Genomic DNA, 20,389 nt, shown 5'->3' on the forward strand with positions numbered 1-20,389 from the left:
AAAAAGAGCAGAAAAACATTTACAGATCTTTTGTAAAGATCTGTAGGTCATGCGATTAGGAAAACACAAGGGAAGCTGAACACAAGTATCTCAAACTCATCCCCAAGTCATTAAAGCAGTAAAAAAGTATCAAAACACTCTGATGCTAATTAGTTAGATGTTCTACACCACCTCCCAACCTGAAAATACAGTAGTCCCTCGCTATATCGCGCTTCACCCACCACGGCTTCACTTCATCGCAGGTTTTGAAGTCAGCGTTGGCACAGATACGGTGCTTAGAAGTTTGGAAGGGCAGGACAAGCCAACCAGCCCGCGGCTGGGCGAATGATGAGCGGGGCGGGGACTGAGCTCCGGCGGAGGCCCGTCCCCTCGTTCAACCCGCCTCGCCAGTGCCGAGAAGGCAGTCTTTGGAGGTGCGCTTAGTGGTTGGCGGCGGTGTGCTTGGGGTTGTAGAAAGAGCTCCCGGCAGCATGCAAATGAGCGAGTGCGAGCAAAGAAAGGAACGCGATGCGGCGGGGATTTCCAGACTGGGCTCGAGGGTGGGAGAGGAAGTGCTGGGCGGGTGGAGGGGGGAAAAAAAGAAAAGAGAGAGAGAGAAAAAAAGAACCAGCCGGGGCAGCTCACCAGGGACTTTCCAGCCGGGGCAAGGCAAAAAAGACAACGTTTGGCCGAACTGCTGCAAAGAATAGCAGTGGGTCGGGAATGCTCGGTGGCGGCAATTCTTTTACCCCCTTCCCCTTCTTTTCCTCAGGCGCAGAATAAGTAGTAGTGGGGGGGAAGGTTAGCCGGCCGTTGCTCGCCTCCAGGCATCTGGAGCTGGTGAGAAGGAGGAGAAAGAGAACAGGGAGCGTCCCCCATAAAGAACTGTCAGTCGATAAATTCCCCATTGCGGATTTCACCTATCGCGGCCGGGTCGGAACGTAACACCAGCGATAGGTGAGGGACTACTGTAACTGCAGAGAATGGGATAAGATAGGAGAGGCTTCTGTGGGGCAAAGCTGAGGGAGAGAAGGGGATAGAGGAGGATCAGGGGGGCCAGTTTGAGGGAGAGAATTTAATTTATTCAACTTCTATGCCGCCCAATCCCGTAGGTCTCAGGGTGGATTACAGCAATAAAAAATACACTGGAACAATAATAAAAAAAGAAGTTGAACATCAACAGTAAAGAAAACCCCATTATAACTCATTATAAAAAAAACCCAAACCAATCTAACAAACTTGCATACCAGGCAAACATAATTTGGGCACATCTGATGTTAGAGTTCATAGCGCCCAGGTCTATCGACAAAGCCAGGGTTTAACAGCTTTTCGAAAATCCAGTAGAGTGGGAGCAGTGCAAACATGGGGGGGGGAGTTGGTTCCATAAAGCCGGGGCGGCAGCAGAAAAGGCCCTCCCTTATGGTCCCACCAACCTACATGGTTTAGTCAATGGGACCTGGAGGAGGCCGATTCTGTGCGATCTAATAGGACTCTGGGAGGTATGTGGCAGGAGACGGTCCCATAAATAGTCAGGCCCTAAGCTATGTAGGGCTTTATAGGTGATAGCCAACACTTTGAATTGTGACTGGAGACTAATCAGTAGCCAGTGCAGCACACGGAGTGTTGGTATTATATGGGCATGCCGAGGCACACCCATAACAGTTCATGCGGCTGCATTCTGAACTATCTGCAGTCTCTGAACACTCTTCAAGGGTAGCCCCATGTAGAGCGCAATGCAATAATCTAGACGAGAGATAATGAGGACCTAAGTGACTGTGCGCAAAGCCTCTTGATCCAAATAGGGCCATAACTGGTACCCCAGGCAAACCTGGGCAAAGGTCCCCCTGGCCACAGCCAAGAGATGGTATTCAAGGTTCAGCTGTTGATCCAGGAGGACACCCAAGTTACGAACTCTATCTGAGGGGGTCAGAGCCTCCCCCCAGAACAATGGACAGATAAATGGAACAGGGAATGCCCAGAGCCGCTCAGTCTTGTCGGGGTTGAGCCTGAGCCTGTTGGCTCCCATTTAGACCCTTACAGCTTCCAGGCACCAGCACATCAAGTCAACCGCTTCACTGAATTGGCATGGAGTGGAGATGTATAACTGGGTATCATCAGCGTACTGATGATACCTCACCCCACGCCGTCGGATGATCTCATCTAGTTGCTTCATGTAAATGTTAAATAGTAGGGAGGAGAGAACCGACTAGGGCAGGGGTCCCCAACCGCCGGTCCGCGGACCAGTACCGGGCCGCAAGGCATGTTGCACCGGTCCGCGGAGTCAGCAGCTACTGTGGAGCCGGCGAGTGCCAAGCTGTTTCCTGTCTCTTTCCCCTCACGTTCACTTGGGACCGCCATTTGCCTCGGGCTGAGAAAACCTTTGCTTGCTTGCTTTCTTCCTTTCCTGTCTTTCTTCTCTCGTCGAAAGTGGTCTATTTCCTCCTTGCGAAGCCCTTGCAAAGCCCTCGCTCTGCCTGCAGCTCAAACGAAAAGGCTTTGGCATTGTGCAGCTCTTTTTTTGCTAGGCTCCCCCACCCTATTCCCGGGGTCCTGGGTGGGAGCGAAGCCAGGGGGGGGTGTGACCATGAAACCCCCCCCACCAGCTCTGGTAATTTTCTTTTGGAAGGATTCCTTGCTGCAAGAAAATTACCAGACCTGGCAGTGGTGGGCGTTCCAAGCAGGCAGCGATCGCAAAAGAAGGTGACTGTGTCCGTGGAGGCACCTCCCCCTGCTCTGGGATTCCTTGCTGCAATCCCAGACGGAACGGGGGGGGGATGTCCTCTGGAACTGCTGAAAGGCAAACGGCGGTCCCGAGTGAACAGGAGGGGAAAGAGACAGGAAACCGCCCCCTCCTACCCTTCCTCCCTCTGTCACCTCAACTCCCCCGCAAAATTAAAAAAAGGGGGGGAGAGACAATGGAACGATAAGCTAAACCCCCTTTCTGCCCCCACCGGGCCATAGAAAAATTGTCTTGCTGAAACTGGTCCCTGGTGGAAAAAAGGTTGGGGACCACTGGACTAGGGGATAGGAAAGTAGAGGCTTCTGTAGGGCAAGCCTGAGTAGAGAAGGGGATAAGAGAGGCTGAGCGCAAAAGAGCCGCCCCGAGTCTACGGAGAGGAGCAGCATACAAATCTAATAAATAAATAGATAGATAGATAGATAGATAGATAGATAGATAGATAGATAGATAGATAGATAGATAGATAGATAGATAGATAGATAAATCAATCAATCAATCAATCAACAAATAAATCATTAATTTTCAAACTGTAAATGTCAATTTATCAAGCCCGATTAATTCCATAGTTGAGCATGGTTGTTTAGTGTGTGTGTGTGTGTGTGTGTGTGTGTGTGTGTGTGTGAATAAAAAGGGAACAAAACCATGATTTAAATATAAAATGTTACAAGATGCAAATAAAAGTGAGGATTGGGCTTACTAGATCTGAAATTGTATTTTACTGCTTAGTGTTTGATCTGGATGAAAAAAATTGATGAGAGAAAGCTGGGAAATAAGAGACTTTTAGAGTTGGAAGATCATGGCTTGAGCTTTGGATGGCATGGATCTTTATGGTACAATAACATTAATATTGATTTCAAAACTCATTTGACAAGTCACATTGAGAGTATGGAATAAATATAAACCCTGCATGACATTTTAGCACATTTGATGGCAATTTTACAAAGTTAAACAGTTTTAGATTCAAATACATTTTTTGATACAAAGGATTTTAAAGATTAATATTAAATCAAAACCAGAATGCATCCTTTTATGATTAAAAGCCTGGGGATTATTTCAATATATGATTACTGAATTAAGATAATTCTATACGCAGAGATTAAAAGATTTGATACTGCTGATTATCAAGTAAAGGACCTTCGGTTTTGGTTTTTCTTGTTATGGATCCTGATCTCTGAAATGGACAAGTAGCCACAGGTAATCCTCGAATTACGACCACAAGTAAGCCCAACATTTCTGTTGTTAAAGAGACATTTGTTAAGTGAGTTTTGCCTCATTTTACAACTTTTCTTGCCACAGTTGTTAAGTGGATCACTTCAGTTGGTAAGTTAGTAACCTGGTTGATAAATGAACCTGGCTTCCCCATTGATTTTCCTTGTCAGAAAGTTGCAAAAGGGGATCACGTAACCTTGAGACACCGCAATCATCATAAATGTGAGTCAGTTGCCAAGCATCTTGGCATCTTGACAGGATCATGGGGATGTTGCAAAGGTCACATCTATGAAAAACAGGGTTTTTTTTCAATTTTTTTCAGTGCTGTTGAAACTTTGAATGGTCACTAAACAAGTTGAGGACTACCTGTATTCTTACAATGATCATCTTGAAATACAATCATATATTTGGGTTGCAAAACTCCAAATAATCTCTAGATGTTCATATTAAAGACACTACATATTAGTAGTCTTTTTCTTTTTCAGTCTAGCTATAGGGTCTTTCCAAAAAGAAAGTTGCTTCTCAAAGATACAGAACAATCCCGCTTAGTACCGTATAATTTGTGATCCCTCTGCACAAGAAAATGCATTAACAACTTAACAAAGATAAACCAATAGTTTAGTGTTTTCACATTCTATAGTGGCATGTTACTCTTTTGCAAAATCATATTTTTTTAAAAAAATATACTTTTAGAAATTATTATTATTATTATTATTATTATTATTATTATTATTATTATTTATTATTATTATTATTATTATTTATTGGATTTGTATGCTGCCCCTCTCCGGAGACTCGGGGTGGCTAACAGCAATAATAAGACAGTGTATAACAATAATCCAATACTAAAAACAATTTAAAACTCATTATAATAAAAAACCAAACATACATACAGACATACCATGCATAAAATTGTAAAGGCCTAGGGGGAAAGGGTATCTCAATTCCCCCATGCCTGGCGGCAGAGGTGGGTTTTAAGTAGCTTACGAAAGGCAAGGAGGGTGGGGGGCAATTCTAATCTCTGGGGGGAGTTGGTTCCAGAAGGCCGGGGCCGCCACAGAGAAGGCTCTTCCCCTGGGTCCCGCCAAGCGGCATTGTTTAGTTGACGGGACCCGAAGAAGACCCACTCTGTGGGACCTAACTGGTCGCTGGGATTCATGCAGCAGAAGGCGGTCCCTGAGATAATCTGGTCCGGTGCTATGAAGGGCTACTTTAATAGTTATCGGGAAAAAAGTTTTATTTGAAGGGATGAAGCCTGCCAATATTTGAAATTCTTTCTTGACTGTTTTAGATTTTACAGTGTCATAAACTCTTCATTTTAAAATGAGAGAAGTTTAAAGACAAGTCCTTCTGTATGATCAGCACTAAATGTCCAATAAATAGGAGCGGGGCTTTTGCATTACATACTACTGTCAAGATTAACCTTGGGTCAAAGAGAAGAAAAACTATAATAAAGGGATTTATTTAACTCCATCCCCACCTTGTAATTATGCCTCACTGTCTCTTAGAGTCTCCTTTGGAGTCATTCCATGTGATGGCGCTTTCTCTCTTGTGAAGGAACGGCTATACTCTTTCACCGTCCTCATTCCAGTTCACACTGGACTCACTCTCTCTTGATCCTCCTTCAGTCATTCTCCAAATCATCCAACTTTCCATTTCTCTCAGTCATGAGTTGAAGAGATTGGTAACTCAGGCAGGCCGCTTCTGCCAAGGGATTTCTGATAAAGATAATTATTAAAACAGCCAGCAGCCAGGCTGACCTTTCTGATATAATCTCACTTGCCTAGTTGAGGAATGCTATTCCCTTTCGTCAAGACTTCTCCCTTCAACACAATTTGGGTGCGGTGGGAATAGGGGGGAAATATTTCTTTCAATCTCCCCACTCAAAGCCTAGAAATACTGGATAGAATGAGCCTTCTGCCAAGGGCTTTATCTGAATTAGGCAGCCATCTTTTCCAGCAACAATTCATCTTGTTCATCCTTCAAAAAGAGAAATATCAAAATACTGTAGTTAACTGGAGAATTCTGGCAGGGGATTCTCAAAACTCTGCTAGGAGCTCCTAAAATTTGAAATAGAATTTGCTTTTGTCATCACTTTGGTATCACAAATTCATAAAACTACGCACAACAGATTTTTTGTGGAATAGGTACTTCAACCAACATTTTATTTTGTTTAAAGACAGTAATTATCTATTATGATGTTTCCATTGGAATGGTTTTCTACTTAATCTCCTTCCCATCTGCATTTATTCCTCATGCAATTTATTTAATAACATTTTGTTCACATAAGGAAAAAAATAACATAATTGACATAATTGTAAATAATGTAAATCTTCTTCCTATCTTTTATCCTCATCTTGGCTATCTATTTAGCATCAATAATTGCCACCACTCATGTAACCATTAACAACTATAGCCCTGAACACACAAGAATCCAGTTTTATATTAGCATTTATGAAAAAGAAACGTCTCTTGTCCCTTTAAAAAGTAGCAGAAGATGTGTGCTCAGGAATCTTCTGTGTAAGTAAAATCAATCTGAATAGACATAAGAACAAATTTAAGTCCAACTGAATGCAGAAAGAAGTTCAGAAATGGCTCCTAGATCCAGATGATGTTTTGAACATTCAGTGGCTTTTCTCAGAACTGATGAGAAACAGGCAAACATATTATTTATATATAAATAGAACATCAGTATAAATAAACAGTCCCACAAGTTGGTGATATCATTTTTAAAAAAACACGATGGAGTCAGTGCTAATTAAAGCATCCAGGGCAATCTCAAGGCAATAAAAATTGCTCTTGGAAGAATCCAACAGGGAGCCCAGCTAATTTTAAGATGCATCCCATAAAGTACAGATTTATAGGGAATAAAGCCTTGATAAATTCCTTAGTAGGAGGCTGACAAGAAGTCTGGAATGTAGTTACCCTAAACATAATTGTTGTGGGATGCATTTATGTGATCTCATAAGCTTCATAAAATAGTGTTTTGCTGGAAGGAAGCGTTTGATTCTTTTTGAACCAAAGGAACATCTTCCAAATCATGATTATATCTCTGCCTGGAAGATTTCCAGAGATGAAACATTACATGCGCTAAAAGAAGTCCTGATATAGGCTGCCCATTGACCCAGAATGGAAGGAACCATTTTGTCCAGCGATATTAGGTAACTGACTTTGGGAGGATTTCACGTGAGTGAGAAACGAGTGATAGGCTTAGCTTAGTCCATCTTTCATCAGTTGAATTTATAAATCTCAAGCAACAATGAAGATAATCTTATGTGTGTGATATGTAGAAGAGATTTAGTGATGGACTATGTTTATCCAAACCTTTCCTGGGTTCTAGGCCTGCTGCTAATACGCATTTGCAAGTCTTTCTGGTTATCTGAATACTATGGATTCTTACTAAAATGAAGAACTCAATATTTTAGATGTAAGTATCCAAGAGGTGGTATTCAGCCAGTTTGGACCAGTTTGGGCGAGCCGGTATTAGCAGCCTCTGGGGTAGGGAAAGCAAGTAGGATGCTTGGCTGCATAGCTAGAGGTATAATAAGCAGGAAGAGGGAGATTGTGATCCCGCTATATAGAGCGCTGGTGAGACCACATTTGGAGTACTGTGTTCAGTTCTGGAGACCTCACCTACAAAAAGATATTGACAAAATTAAACGGTTCCAAAGACGGGCTACATGAATGGTGGAAGGTCTTAAGCATAAAACGTATCAGGAAAGACTTAATGAACTCAATCTGTATAGTCTGGAGGACAGAAGGAAAAGGGGGAACATGATCGAAACATTTAAATATGTTAAAGGGTTAAATAAGGTTCAGGAGGGAAGTGTTTTTAATAGGAAAGTGAACATAAGAACAAGGGGACACAATCTGAAGTTAGTTGGGGGAAAGATCAAAAGCAACATGAGAAAATATTATTTTACTGAAAGAGTAGTAGATCCTTGGAACAAACTTCCAGCACACGTGGTTGGTAAATCCACAGTAACTGAATTTAAACATGCCTGGGATAAACATATATCCATCCTAAGATAAAATACAGAAAATAGTATAAGGGCAGACTAGATGGACCATGAGGTCTTTTTCTGCCGTCAGTCTTCTATGTTCTATGGGATGGGGTGCCCCACCTGCCTCAGTGCTATGCCATGTTTTCAAGCCATGTGGATGTGTGCAAGCCATGTGCATGAGCAAAGTGCATGTGCAGAAGACCATGCGCATGCATGGAAGGTGCTTTTGCTACTGAAGCAAGTGTGCACGCAAGCTCATATTGTTGGTGCTGGGCAAAGTGGAAGGAAAATTATGTGAATCTCACCTCTGAAGTATTCCTATTGTTGCTATAAGAATAATCCCATAAAAGACTCACTGAGTCAATAGCAGCATGTATTATAATGACATGTATGAAATCTTTATACATTACTCAGTTTCAGGTTCCCAGATTTCACCCAAATGTGGTTAACTATGTAGCTTCCTATCAATGCAAAAGAGCATTGTAAATCCCGCAAAAATATTATACATATTATTTCCGGGACATTGTATGCCATTCAGTTATTCACAATCTGCCTATAATTGTTCTCTTAAATACATTATTCCAGTGATAATGACCCTTTTTTTCCTTGGATGCCATAAGAACATGGGTGTGCGCTATTATGATTCCATAATTCAATGCCTGGGATTTTGGGGGCCCATACAGCTTAAGTGTCTGCCTCCCCGCCATTTTAAAACTACTTTATTTTGCGACATATCAATTATGTATTAAACCGCCCCCCCCCCTTTTTCAATTTGGCCGGGCCCCTGATGCCAGTAGCAGTAATACTGGCCTATCAGCGGCCCTGCCTGGGGAGTGTGAAAACAGCTTCCCCTGCCCTCCGGAGGCTGGAAATGGCCTGATTCCTGACTTATGGTGGGCACAGTATTTCACCCTCCCAAGGCTCCTTGTGTAAAAATGCCTCCCTTATCCTTCTGGAGGCTCTCCGGAAGCCAAAAACGCCCTCCCAGAGCCTCTGTGTGAGCCAAAAACCAGCTGGCCGGCACACACATGCACGTTGGAGCTGAGCTCGGGCAACAGTTTGCGTGCCAGCAGATATGGCTCTGCATGCCACCTAATGCACACTTGCCATAGGTTCACCATCACTACATTATTCTAAGCACCTCAGAGAAGTTAGACATTATCTGTGAAAATGACTATTACTGTACTCTTAGTATCAATGGTCCAGTATTCTGGCATTGCTTCTAATGTCCACTGGAGGGCGATCACTTCTGGCTTTAGGACAGAGACGGCTACTATAGCTACAGCTGTCGAGAGAAAATGAAAGAGAATAATGTCTTCCATTGAATGTACTCCTGGAATTAGGAATTAGGGACAAATAAGCACTCAGGTTCCAGAGCACTGATGGAGCTGGGAAATTTTACACAGTGTGTTTTAAAAATCTTATGCAAATAGATCTTTTAAATCAACATTGTGCAATCTGTAAACTTCTAGATTTTCGGAACTACAAGTTCCAGCATCCTTCAAAACTGGTTCTTCTGATTGAGCCTGCTGGTATTTGGCTCATCTGGTTGCCCATCCCTACAGGATGATTAAGGATAATATTTAATTGACTTTGAAATGTGGTCAACCCAACCTACACATGACAGGACTTCTTTCACATTCTGGACTTCTATCCTTCTACCTTAATGGCAGCATTATCTGACCAAGATTTCTCCATCACTTGAACGGCATCTGTCTTCGTGCCAAAAGCAGGGCTAGAATTCACAGTCTCCAGGTTTCGAGCTTGGTGTTTTAACCACCACACAAAATCTTAACACCAGAAAGATAAAGCAGATGGAGATCTGTGGGAGGGTTTGATCTCAACAGCACAATTGTGTTCTAAATATATGCATAGTTTTCATAATTTTCGCCATAAAGGAAATATGTAAACATTCAATCAATAATTACCTGTAGTTATATACATCTATACAAATGAGACTGATAACAATTCTAAAGGTTGCAGAGCGTTCCAAAACCGATATTTTAAACCTTGAATAAAGGAGAATGTATAATCCATTGTTATATCCCTACCTCTCTAGGTCAACCTACAAATTTAACCATTCTCTCTCTCTCTCTCTCTCTCTCTCTCTCTCTCTCTCTCTCTCTCTCTCTCTCTCTCCTCTCTTTAAGAGAGGCCAGCAATTCACTTTCCAGCAGGTTCTGTGGCTTCTCATATTGAGAACAGTTTTATACAAAGCTCCTTTCTCTCCCACAAACACGGACACATCCCACAGTCACCAAGGCCCCAATGATTGAACATTTTCATAATGAAACATTTTCATGGGATCTCATGAATAGCACCAACTAGATTTTAATCTGGTGTATTGGGAGCTATCCCTACTCCTAGCTGGATACTGAGTCCACATAAAGCCATGGCAAACGCGGAAAGTTTAGGTCTCTAGACATACCAAAGAACAGACTCACAATTTTGCCTATTTGCTATCATGATTCAAGCAAGTGTACCCCTGAATATACATAGATATTTTTTTATGATACCTTAACACTTCATACAGAAGGGTGTCTACAGCAGCATGAATTGGTACCCTGCCCTAAGCAGAGTTCCCAGGCATCTTTAATAACATACACTACAACATCACATCTGCATGGGCTGAAGTGAAATAGATAGCACACGAGTTGCCTTCTATACCACACCTGGCATCTTGAATTTATAGAGGCACTTGGCTGTAAGCTTCCCCACCTTCCTCAGTCAGTCATTACAGATCCGTAGCTGCAAGACCAATTTGATAAATCATTTTGGAAGCCTGTGAAATTTTTAGCTGTATCAGTGTCCACCAGAAGCTATTGGGCCTGTCCTATAATTAAGTTTGGAGACTTGGTGCTCTATTTTGTTTCAGTTTGTTCTATTCTATTCTATTCTATTCTATTCTATTCTATTGTCAATCCCTGAATAGAAGTTTGTTTGCCATTGCAATCCTTACTAGAACTTGTGGGGTTTGATTCATCAATAGCATGCTTGATTCCTAATATGTCTATGTACACATATGTACATATGTACGTATATACATACATATTTGGTCTATGAATGTGCAGCCAATAAACAAAGGAACACTGAAGTTACATAGCTCACTTTCCCCAAATATTTCCTTTATATGTGGTAAAATTCAGTTTTAATTTTACATGTTGGCCAAATGGCTTACTATCTCTGTAATAACATGTTTTAACCTGTAACTAAAATCCTTTCATAGGTATAACTTTGTTCAAAGTCATTATGGTTCCTCAAGGAGAAAATTGTTAATATTGATAGGTTGTTAGTATTTGGTGGTACATTCTGATGTCTTTATGTTACATAGTTTTTCTCTGTATATGTAATTTGGAGTTGGAAGTTATTCAGTGTCACATTCGATTGACTACAAGGCATGGTAAAAAAAATTTAAAATAAATAACTATATGAAATTTGAAGTAAACTCTGAAATTTGCCTTTCTGCCAATCCCTTTAGCCTTGTATAACCTTCTTCTCATATAGCCTTGCTACCCTAAATTACTGTTAGTGTATTATTTAAGCTAATTCTCCCTGCCCATTCCATTCCATCATGCTAAATGGCATTAGGTCTCATTAATTGAAATAGGAGTCACTATGTCTGTGTTATATACTTTAATTTTCTTCTAGTCTTTTCATGAAGACTGAAAATTGCATTTAATGGGCAAGGTTGCAAGTTCTTCACACAGTTACCAAACCAAGGTTTAAAAAGTGGGGGGAAACCATGATACATAAAATGGTGTGTTTGTGTGTGTGTGTGTGTGTCTTGAATCTGTGTCATTGATTTTCACTTCCGACTCCAGAAAATGCAACTGTCAATGAAAACCATGTTGAAATTTTCATTAATAAGTACTGCTGTTGTTGTTGTTGTTGTTCCCCCTTCACCCCAAAATGATTGAATAATCATTTCAGATTCTCTCAGATTCTGTGGTCTGTCAGACATAAAATACACGCTGTACTTTTTTGGTGCCAAGGAAAAATACTTAGGTTCCTTATTATATGATAGAGAGAGTGGGAGACCAAGCACAACATAACGTCATTGGCAGAAATGAAATCACATATGTGGTAGAAATAATAGTGTAACAATAGCCACATAGGTAAATACATTACATAAGAAGGCCAGAAGGGTTGATCAGAGTTGGGAGAATGTCCTCAGGCTAAGGCAGAGAATCAAACAAGCCAAAACAGGATTCTCAATTACTGGGAAGCCATCGCTGGAAACATTCTCTCCTTGGCAACCTCCCTTCACCCACCACAGCTCATGGGGACATTTGGAGAAGAGTCTCAGATGAAGAACCTAGTTTGCACTCAGACAGGATCTCTACATGGGGCTACCTTTGAAAAGTGTTCGCAAACTTCAGATCATGCAGAATGCAGCTGCGAGAGCAATTGTGGGCTTTCCCTAAGTATGCCCATGTTACACCAACACTCCGCAGTCTGCATTGGTTGCCGATCAGTTTCCGGTCACAATTCAAAGTGTTGGCTATGACCTATAAAGCCCTTCATGGCACCGGACCAGACTATCTCAGGGACCACCTTCTGCTGCACGAATCCCAGCGACCAGTTAGGTCCAGGGCCGTCGATAGACCGGTATTACTGGGAGTGGCGTCAGGGGCCCGGCCAAATTGAAAAATGGGGGGGGGGCTTGGCGCCCACCAAAACCTCTCCAACCCCGATTGCAACAAACTCTACCTCTGCGGAGCTTCTCCGACCACGGCCTGCACCTTCTTCCCACCCCGCCGCAAGGAAAGAAGGCAGGGAGGCCAGCAGACAGGCAGGGAGCCCCGATGGCATCCGCAGAAGGAGGAATGACCGCGGGGTTGGCTCGGCCCTCCGGAAGCCAAGCCACGCTGCTGGGGAAGCGGAATTGAGGAAGCCGGGAGAGGGCTGAGCCTGGCCGGCTTCTCCGCCGGCCTTGTGTCCCCCCGAGGATTGCAAGGGCAAGAGAGATGCGCCTTTCGGCCTCCAGAAGTGCTGGGCCGGGGGTTCGGGGGGGCTGTGAACACCGCCCGCCGCCCGGAGCCAATGGCTTCTTTTGGGCTTACTCGCTCGAATTCCTGCTGCTGGCGCTGGGAGCAGGTAAGCGCACACGGGTGGCCGGGTCGGAAGGGCGAGGCGCGAGGGGGAGTCCCTCTTTTCATGCTCAGTGAGCCTTTCTTTGGAGTTGTCTTTCTTTCTTTCTTTCTTTCTTTCTCTCTTTCTCTCTTTCTCTCTTTCTCTCTTGCTCTTTCATTCTTTTTTTCTTTCTCTTGCTTTTTTTCTTTCTCTTTCTTTCTCTCCTTCCTTCCCTCCTTCCATTTCTTTCATTCCCCCTCTCTATTTTTATTTCTCTTTCATTCTCTTTCTTTCTTTCTTTCTTTCTCTTTCTTTCTTTCTTTCTTGCTCTTTTTCTTTCTCTCTTTTACCTTCCCTTCCTCTATTTCTTCTTTTCTTTCTCCTTCCTACCTTCTTCCCTCCCTCCCTTCCTTCAGTCCTTCCTCTCTTACTCTCCCCTTTCATAAGTTTCCTTCCTTCCTTCCTCTGTTCCTGTCCCTTCCCCCTTTCTTTCTTTCTTTCTTTCTTTCTTTCTTTCTTTCCTTCCTTCCCTCCCTCCATTTCTTGCTTTCCTTCTCCTTCCTCCCTTCTTTCCTCCCTCACTCCCTTCTTTCACTCCTTCCTCTCTTACTCTCCCCTTTCACACCTTTCCTTGCTTCCTTTGCACCCTTCCTCGGTTCCTGTCCCTTCCCTCTTTCCTTCCTTCCTTCCCACCCTCCCTCCCTCCCTCCTTCCTTCATAACTCGCCCTCGACTTTCTTCCCTTCCTTCCAGATGGGAGTGCCCCCTCAAGACACCCGCCTGACTGCTGGTACCCTGCTTTTTCTCTCCCCTCGTCCTTTCCAGCTCCTCGCCGGTGGCTGCCGGGTGTGGGATTCCCCTCCCCTCTCCCCTCGCTAGAAAGCACATGGTTTTGTCAACAAGGCCTCTTCCAAGAAGGGAGAAGTGCCAAGGAGCCGTAAATAAGCCTCACTCCGCCTGACCGATGCCAGGAGGAAATTTCTTTCCCTCGTCGCTCCCGCTTCTTTCTTTCTCCTGGACGAGTCCACACAATCGGCTTAACCCAGTTCCTGAAATAGCCTATGGCAGTGCTTCCCAACCTTGACAACTTGAAGATATCTGGACTTCAACTCCCAGAATTCCCCAGCCAGCGTTCACTGGCTGGGGAATTCTGGGAGTTGAAGTCCAGATATCTTCAAGTTGCCAAGGTTGGGAAACACTGGCCTATGGGACCGCCTTGCTTGGCGTGAAGCGGGAAATGATCCCCAGGGGATGGAGTGGCTTGGCGACTTAAAATAGTTTTAAAATGGTGGGGGGGGCAGACACTTAGGCTGTATGGGGCCCCAAAATTCCTGATGGTGGCCCTGGTTAGGTCCCACAGAGTGGGTCTTCTCCGGGTCCCGTCAACCAAACAATGCCACTTGGCGGGACCCAGGCCTTCTGCAACCAACTCCCCCCAGATATTAGAATTGCCCCCACCCTCCTTGCCTTTCGTAAGCTACTTAAAACCCACCTCTGCCGCCAGGCATGGGAGAATTGAGATACACTTTCCCCGTAGGCCTTTACAATTTTATGTATGGTATGTCAGTATGTATGTTTGGTTTTTATAATAATGGGTTTTTAATTGTTCTTAGTATTGGATTATTATTGTATGCTGTCTTGTTATTGCTGTTAGCCGCCCCAAGTCTCCAGAGAGAGGGGCGGCCTACAAATCCAATAAAAGATAGATAGATAGATAGATAGATAGATAGATAGATAGATAGATAGATAGATAGATGATAGATAGATAGATAGATAGATAGAATCTCTGCAGACTGGTATAATATGATTCTAATGCCCCATCTCAACAATCTAGCAGCTGTAGCTTCATTTTCTAAATAGTCTTCAAAAACAATCCATGCATGGTGCCTTCCAGCATCCCCGTTATGGTCTGCCAACAACCTGTGGAGCTGACAGCAAAGTCGGACAATGAGGAGGGTGCGGAGGAACATGAGCCAGTCCTGGAGTCTGGAGAAGGCTCGGTGGCAGAAATCCAGCCCGGGCCATCTGGGAGCTCTGTGCTGACTCCAGAGCCTCCAGAGGCTGACGTGAGCGAGGCAGAGGAACAGGGAGAAACTGTTCCCAATGCACGCACGCGCAGAGCTGCAGGAAGGCAAGAACAGTTATGGAAAAAAATGTGTAAGGCTTGGAGAAGATTGGCCCCTCCCATAGGACATAAAAGAGGAGCCACTGGATGTGCTTGTTGCAGGAAGCAACTTGGTTCAATTCTAGTTGGTGGACCTCAGCAGCTCCATTCTGACTCTGTGTTCTATTTGGCCTTGCAAAGCTCCTTGCCAATTAGGTCTTTGGCTGCGTGTCAAGCGAGATAAAGGTTGGTGTTTCTCAGCCTTCCTCCAGAAGACTGTGGCAGACTTCCATCAGACTAATTAACATTGTTTGGGACTTATTTTGGCTGTGAATGAGGTGCGTCATTGCATGGATTCACCGGAGTAGTTGGTTTATGTGGCGCTGTCACAGTCAGGCGCACTCTATAAGACATGGGCCTGTTAATTGGTCCATGTTCCCAAGAATCCATCTTAAAATTCAAGGCAATCCAGTCCCAAAATTCAAGGAAAAAACAGGGTATCCTGGCCAGAAGTATCTCCTGGGTGATCGTGGCGTGGGGTTGTTGTTCCAGGCAGGGCCGCCGATAGGCCGGTACTACTGTTACTGGCGTCAGGGGCCCGGTCAAATTTAAAAATGGGGCGGTTGTGCCGGCCCCCTGGGCCCTGGCGCCTGCAGTAATTTGTGCCCAGTGAACACAGGCGCAGTACTGGCCCTCTCTTGCCGGCCGCCTGCCTAACCAACGGGAGCGGGACTCATTTGCAAGAAAAAGGTACGCCCTGGACTCGAAGCCCCGACAGAGCCTTTGGCAGTGCGGTCCTCCCGGAATAAAGTAAAGCGCGTGGCGAAGGTCGGAGCCCCTTCGGGGGGTGGCGGCGTTGGGGAACGAGGCTTGGGCGGCCGGGCGCTCGCCTCATCCGGGCCCGGGCCGGCAGAGTAGTTTGCTTTTGCACCCCGTCTCGAGCTCCGTTGGTGCCAACCTGGCCCTCCCCACTTCAGAGAGAGGGGGGGAGAAAGAGAGAGAGAGAGAAAGGGATAGAAAGAAAGGGAGGGAGAGAGAGATAAAAAGAGGAAGAGAGAGGGAGGGAGAGAAAGAGATAGAAAGAGACAAAGAGGGGGAGAGAAAGAGAGAAAGGGAGAAAGAGAGAAAAAAGAGATAAAAAGAGAGAGAGGGAGGGAGAGAAAGAGAGAAAAAAGAGAAAGATAGATAAAAAGAGATAAAAGAGAGAGATAAAAAGAGGAAGAGAGAGGGAGGGAGAGAAAGAGGTAGAAAGAGACAAAGAGAGAGGGGGAGAGAAAGATAGAGAGAAAAAGAGAGAAAGTGAGATAAAAAGAGAAAAAAGAGAGAGATAAAAAGAGAAAGAGAGGGAGGGAGAGAAAGAGATAGAAAGAGAGAGAGGGGGGAGAGAAAGAGAGAGAAAAAGAGAGAAAGGGAGATAAAAAGAGAAAGAGAGAGAGAGAAAAAGAGGAAGAGAGAGGGAGGGAGAGAAAGACATAGAAAGAGACAAAGAGAGAGGGGGAGAGAAAGAGAGAGAAAAAGAGAGAAAGGAAGATAAAAAGAGAAAAGAGAGAGATAAAAAGAGAAAGAGGGAGGGAGGGAAAGAGATAGAAAGAGACAAAGAGAGAGAAAAAGAGAAAGGGAGATAAAAAGAGAAAGAAAGAAAGAGAGAAGGGGAGAGAGGGAGAGAAAGAGAGAGAAAGTGAAAGAGAGAGGGAGGGAGAGAGAAAGAGAGAGGGGGAGAGAGAAAAAAGAGAGAAAGAGATATAAAGAGAAAGGGAGAGAGAAAGGGAGACAAAAAGAGAAAGAGAGGGAGAGAAAGAGATAAAAAGAGAAAGAAAAGAGAGAAAGGGAGAGAAAAAGAGAAAAAGAAAGAGAAAAGGAGAGAGAGAGAAAGAGAGAGAAAAAGAGAGAGAGATAGAAAAGCAGGTGGGGGGGCACACCTATTTTGCCAGCCCTCGGATGGGCCATAGGGATCCGGTGTATGTGGAGGGAGCGGTCCCCAGCTTCTGTTCTGCAGAGGGGAAGCCAAAGCCACCGAATGGGTTATGCAGAGTGCCAGTGTTTGGGGCAAGGTGGGGGGTGGGGGTCTTCCTTAACCCCCATTTCTTTGGCAGGGCTAAGAGGCCTGCCTAGCAGGGCTGGTGTGTTGCTGAAGGTCTTATCGAGGGAGACCAGTGGAGCCCCCCCCCACTCCCATCCCCAGGGAAGGGGGTTCTGGCATCACTACCACTGGCTTTGGAAAGAAGCCCCTGGCCTCTTCAGGGGGTGGAGGGAGGGGTCCGTAGTGCAGGGCTGGACAATGGCTGAAGACCAGTTGACTGCAGCTTTCAGAATTCCTCAGCCAGGAATATGGAGAAGACAGTTTGAAAATTTAAAAGGGAAGGAAGGAAGGAAGGAGGGAGGCAGGGAGGCAGGGAATGAGGAAAAGAAAAAGAAGAGAAAAAAGAAAAGAAAGAAAAAGAAAAAAAAGAAAGAGAAAGAAAGAAAGAAACAAAGAGGAAGGAAGGAAGGGGATGGGGAGGGAGGGAGGAAAGAAGGAAGGAAGGAAAAGAAAAACAAAAAGAGAAAAAAGAAAGAAAAAGGGAAGGAAGGAAGGAAGAAGGGAGGGGCCCCCCAGACACTTAGGCTGTATGGGGCCCCAAAATTTTTGATGGCGGCCCTGGTCCCAGGGCATAGCCGGGGTATAGACAGTCAAGCTGGGTACTTAGGTGGTGACCCATGGGCAATTTGGTCAGGCTCAGGCCAATGGCCTGGCATGGGGTGGTATGTTTTACCATGGGGTAGGTGGTGAGGCTTGTGTGTCAATTTAAATGTCCCAGGCAACCCAAAGTCTCTTTAGCGGATCTGTGCCTGTGACTAGGGTGTCAGGCAGGCCATGGGTGCCAAAAAAGGCTTCCAGAATCCTTGGTGGGCATGTGAGCCATCTCAACCCACTTTGAATAGGCATCCACCAGTACTAGAAATATCTGGCCATGGAAGTGGCCAGATCCACTTTTGGACAGGTGGTCTGGGAAGCCTGTAGAGAGCTCCTGAATTCTGGGGGCGGTGGCAAAAATGCCCCCATTTTTGTGAAAAACGGGCCAATTTTTGCCCACTTTTTTTCTCAAAAAGGGTCTGGGGAGCTTGCAAAGAGCTTAACTCAAAGCACTGGTGATGAGTGTAATTCTGGCCCTGGGCTCAAGTTGTTGCTACTCAATGCCAGGTCGGTGGTAAATAAAGCTCTCCTCATCCGGGATCTGATCCTGGATGAGGAGGCCGACCTGGCTTGTGTGACCGAAACCTGGCTGGGCCCGGAGGGAGGAGTTCCTCTCTCTGAAATTTGCCCAGCTGGGTTTCGGGTATGGCACCAACCTCGACCCCAGGGAAGGGGGGGAGGAGTGGCTATTATAGCCAGGGAGAGTCTTGGCCTGCGTAGGCTCATTGCTCCAGAGGTTGCGGGTTGCGAGTCCCTCCTGGTGAAGTTGGACTTAGGGGTTCAGGTGGGCTTGTTACTCACGTACCTGCCTCCCAGCTGCGTGTCAACAGCCCTGCCTGTGCTGCTCGAGGAGGTGGCCGGGCTGGCGGTGGAGTTCCCCGGACTTATCGTCCTGGGGGACTTCAATCTGCCGTCGCTCGGTGGTTCCTCTGGACTGGCACAGGAGTTCATGGCCACCATGACAGCCATGGACCTGACTCAAGTAGTTCAGGGTCCGACTCACGAGGGTGGGCACGCACCCGATATGATATTCCTCTCTGAGCAACTGAGTAATGATCTGAGATTAAGGGGCTTAGAAGTGCTGCCTTTGTCGTGGTCAGATCATTTCCTACTGCGGCTTAACTTCCTGGCTCCAATCCTTCCCCGCAGGGAGGCGGAACCAATTAGGAGGTTCCGCCCCAGACGCCTGATGGATCCAGAAGGCTTCCAGATGGCGCTTGGGGTTATTCCAGATACACTTGTCCACAGTTCGGCAGAGTCTCTTGCTGAGGCCTGGAACAAGGCTGCAGGGGAGGCTCTTGACCGGATTGCGCCGTTGCGACCTCTCCGCGGCACTAGACCCCGTAGAGCTCCATGGTTCAACGAGGAGCTCCGGGTGTTGAAGCGCCAGAAGAGACGTCTGGAGAAGCGATGGAGGAAGAGTAAGTCCGAATCCGATCGAACACTTGTAAGAGCTCATATTAAGACTTACAAAGTGGCGCTCAAGGTGGCAAGATGCGCATATCATGCCGCCTTGATTGCATCAGCGGAATCCCGCCCGGCCGCTCTGTTTAGGGTAACCCGCTCCCTTCTTAATCAGAGGGGAGTTGGGGAGCCCTTGCAGAGTAGTGCCGAGGATTTTAACACGTTTTTCGCTGATAAAATCGCCCGGATCCGAGCAGACCTCGACTCCAATTGTGAAACAGAGTCGACTGACAATGAGTCAGTCGAGGTGACTGGGGCTAAACGTCTTTGTCCATCTGTCTGGGAGGAGTTTGACTTGGTGACACCTGATGAAGTGGACAAGGCCATTGGAGCTGTGAGTTCCGCCACCTGTTTACTGGATCCGTGTCCCTCTTGGCTGGTTTCGGCCAGTCGAGGGGTGACACGGAGCTGGGTCCAGGAGATTGTCAACGCCTCCTTGGGGAGGGGGTCCTTTCCGCCACTTTATAAGGAGGCGGTTGTGCACCCCCTCCTCAAGAAGCCTTCCCTGGACCCAGCCGTGCTTAATAACTACCGTCCAGTCTCCAACCTTCCCTTCATGGGGAAGGTTGTCGAGAAGGTGGTGGCACTTCAACTCCAGCGGTCCTTGGATGAAGCCGATTATCTAGGTCCTCAGCAGTCTGGATTCAGGCCCGGCTACAGCACGGAAACTGCTTTGGTCGCGTTGATGGATGATCTCTGGCGGGCCCGGGACAGGGGCTTGTCCTCTGTCCTGGTGCTCCTTGACCTCTCAGCGGCTTTCGATACCATCGACCATGGTATCCTTCTGCGCCGGCTGGAGGGGTTGGGAGTGGGAGGCACTGTTCTTCAGTGGTTCTCCTCCTACCTCTCCGGTCGGTCGCAGTCGGTGTTAGTGGGTGGTCAGAGGTCGACCCCGAGGTTTCTCCCTTGTGGGGTGTCTCAGGGGTCGGTCCTCTCCCCCCTGCTATTTAATATCTACATGAAACCGCTGGGTGAGATCATCCAAGGGCATGGGGTGAGGTATCATCAATATGCCGATGATACCCAGTTGTACATCTCCACCCCATGTCCAGTCAACGAAGCAGTGGAAGTGATGTGCCGGTGCCTGGAGGCTGTTGGGGCCTGGATGGGTGTCAACAAACTCAAACTCAACCCAGACAAGAC

The 20,389-nt window shown here is 45.9% G+C and overlaps 1 long non-coding RNA gene across 1 annotated transcript in view; it reads right to left on the reverse strand.

The window, feature by feature from the left end:
* Window positions 1–729: 729 nt before the first annotated feature.
* Window positions 730–20,389, reverse strand: part of LOC139160929 (uncharacterized) — a 107,452-nt gene continuing 87,792 nt past the window's right edge. The window contains exon 3 of the long non-coding RNA XR_011558039.1: window positions 730–816. This is a non-coding gene — a long non-coding RNA (uncharacterized lncRNA). The remainder of the gene's footprint in view (window positions 817–20,389) is intronic.

The sequence above is a fragment of the Erythrolamprus reginae genome, chromosome 2, assembly GCF_031021105.1.
Source record: "Erythrolamprus reginae isolate rEryReg1 chromosome 2, rEryReg1.hap1, whole genome shotgun sequence".
In the NCBI taxonomy this organism is placed as follows: Eukaryota; Metazoa; Chordata; class Lepidosauria; order Squamata; family Dipsadidae; genus Erythrolamprus; species Erythrolamprus reginae.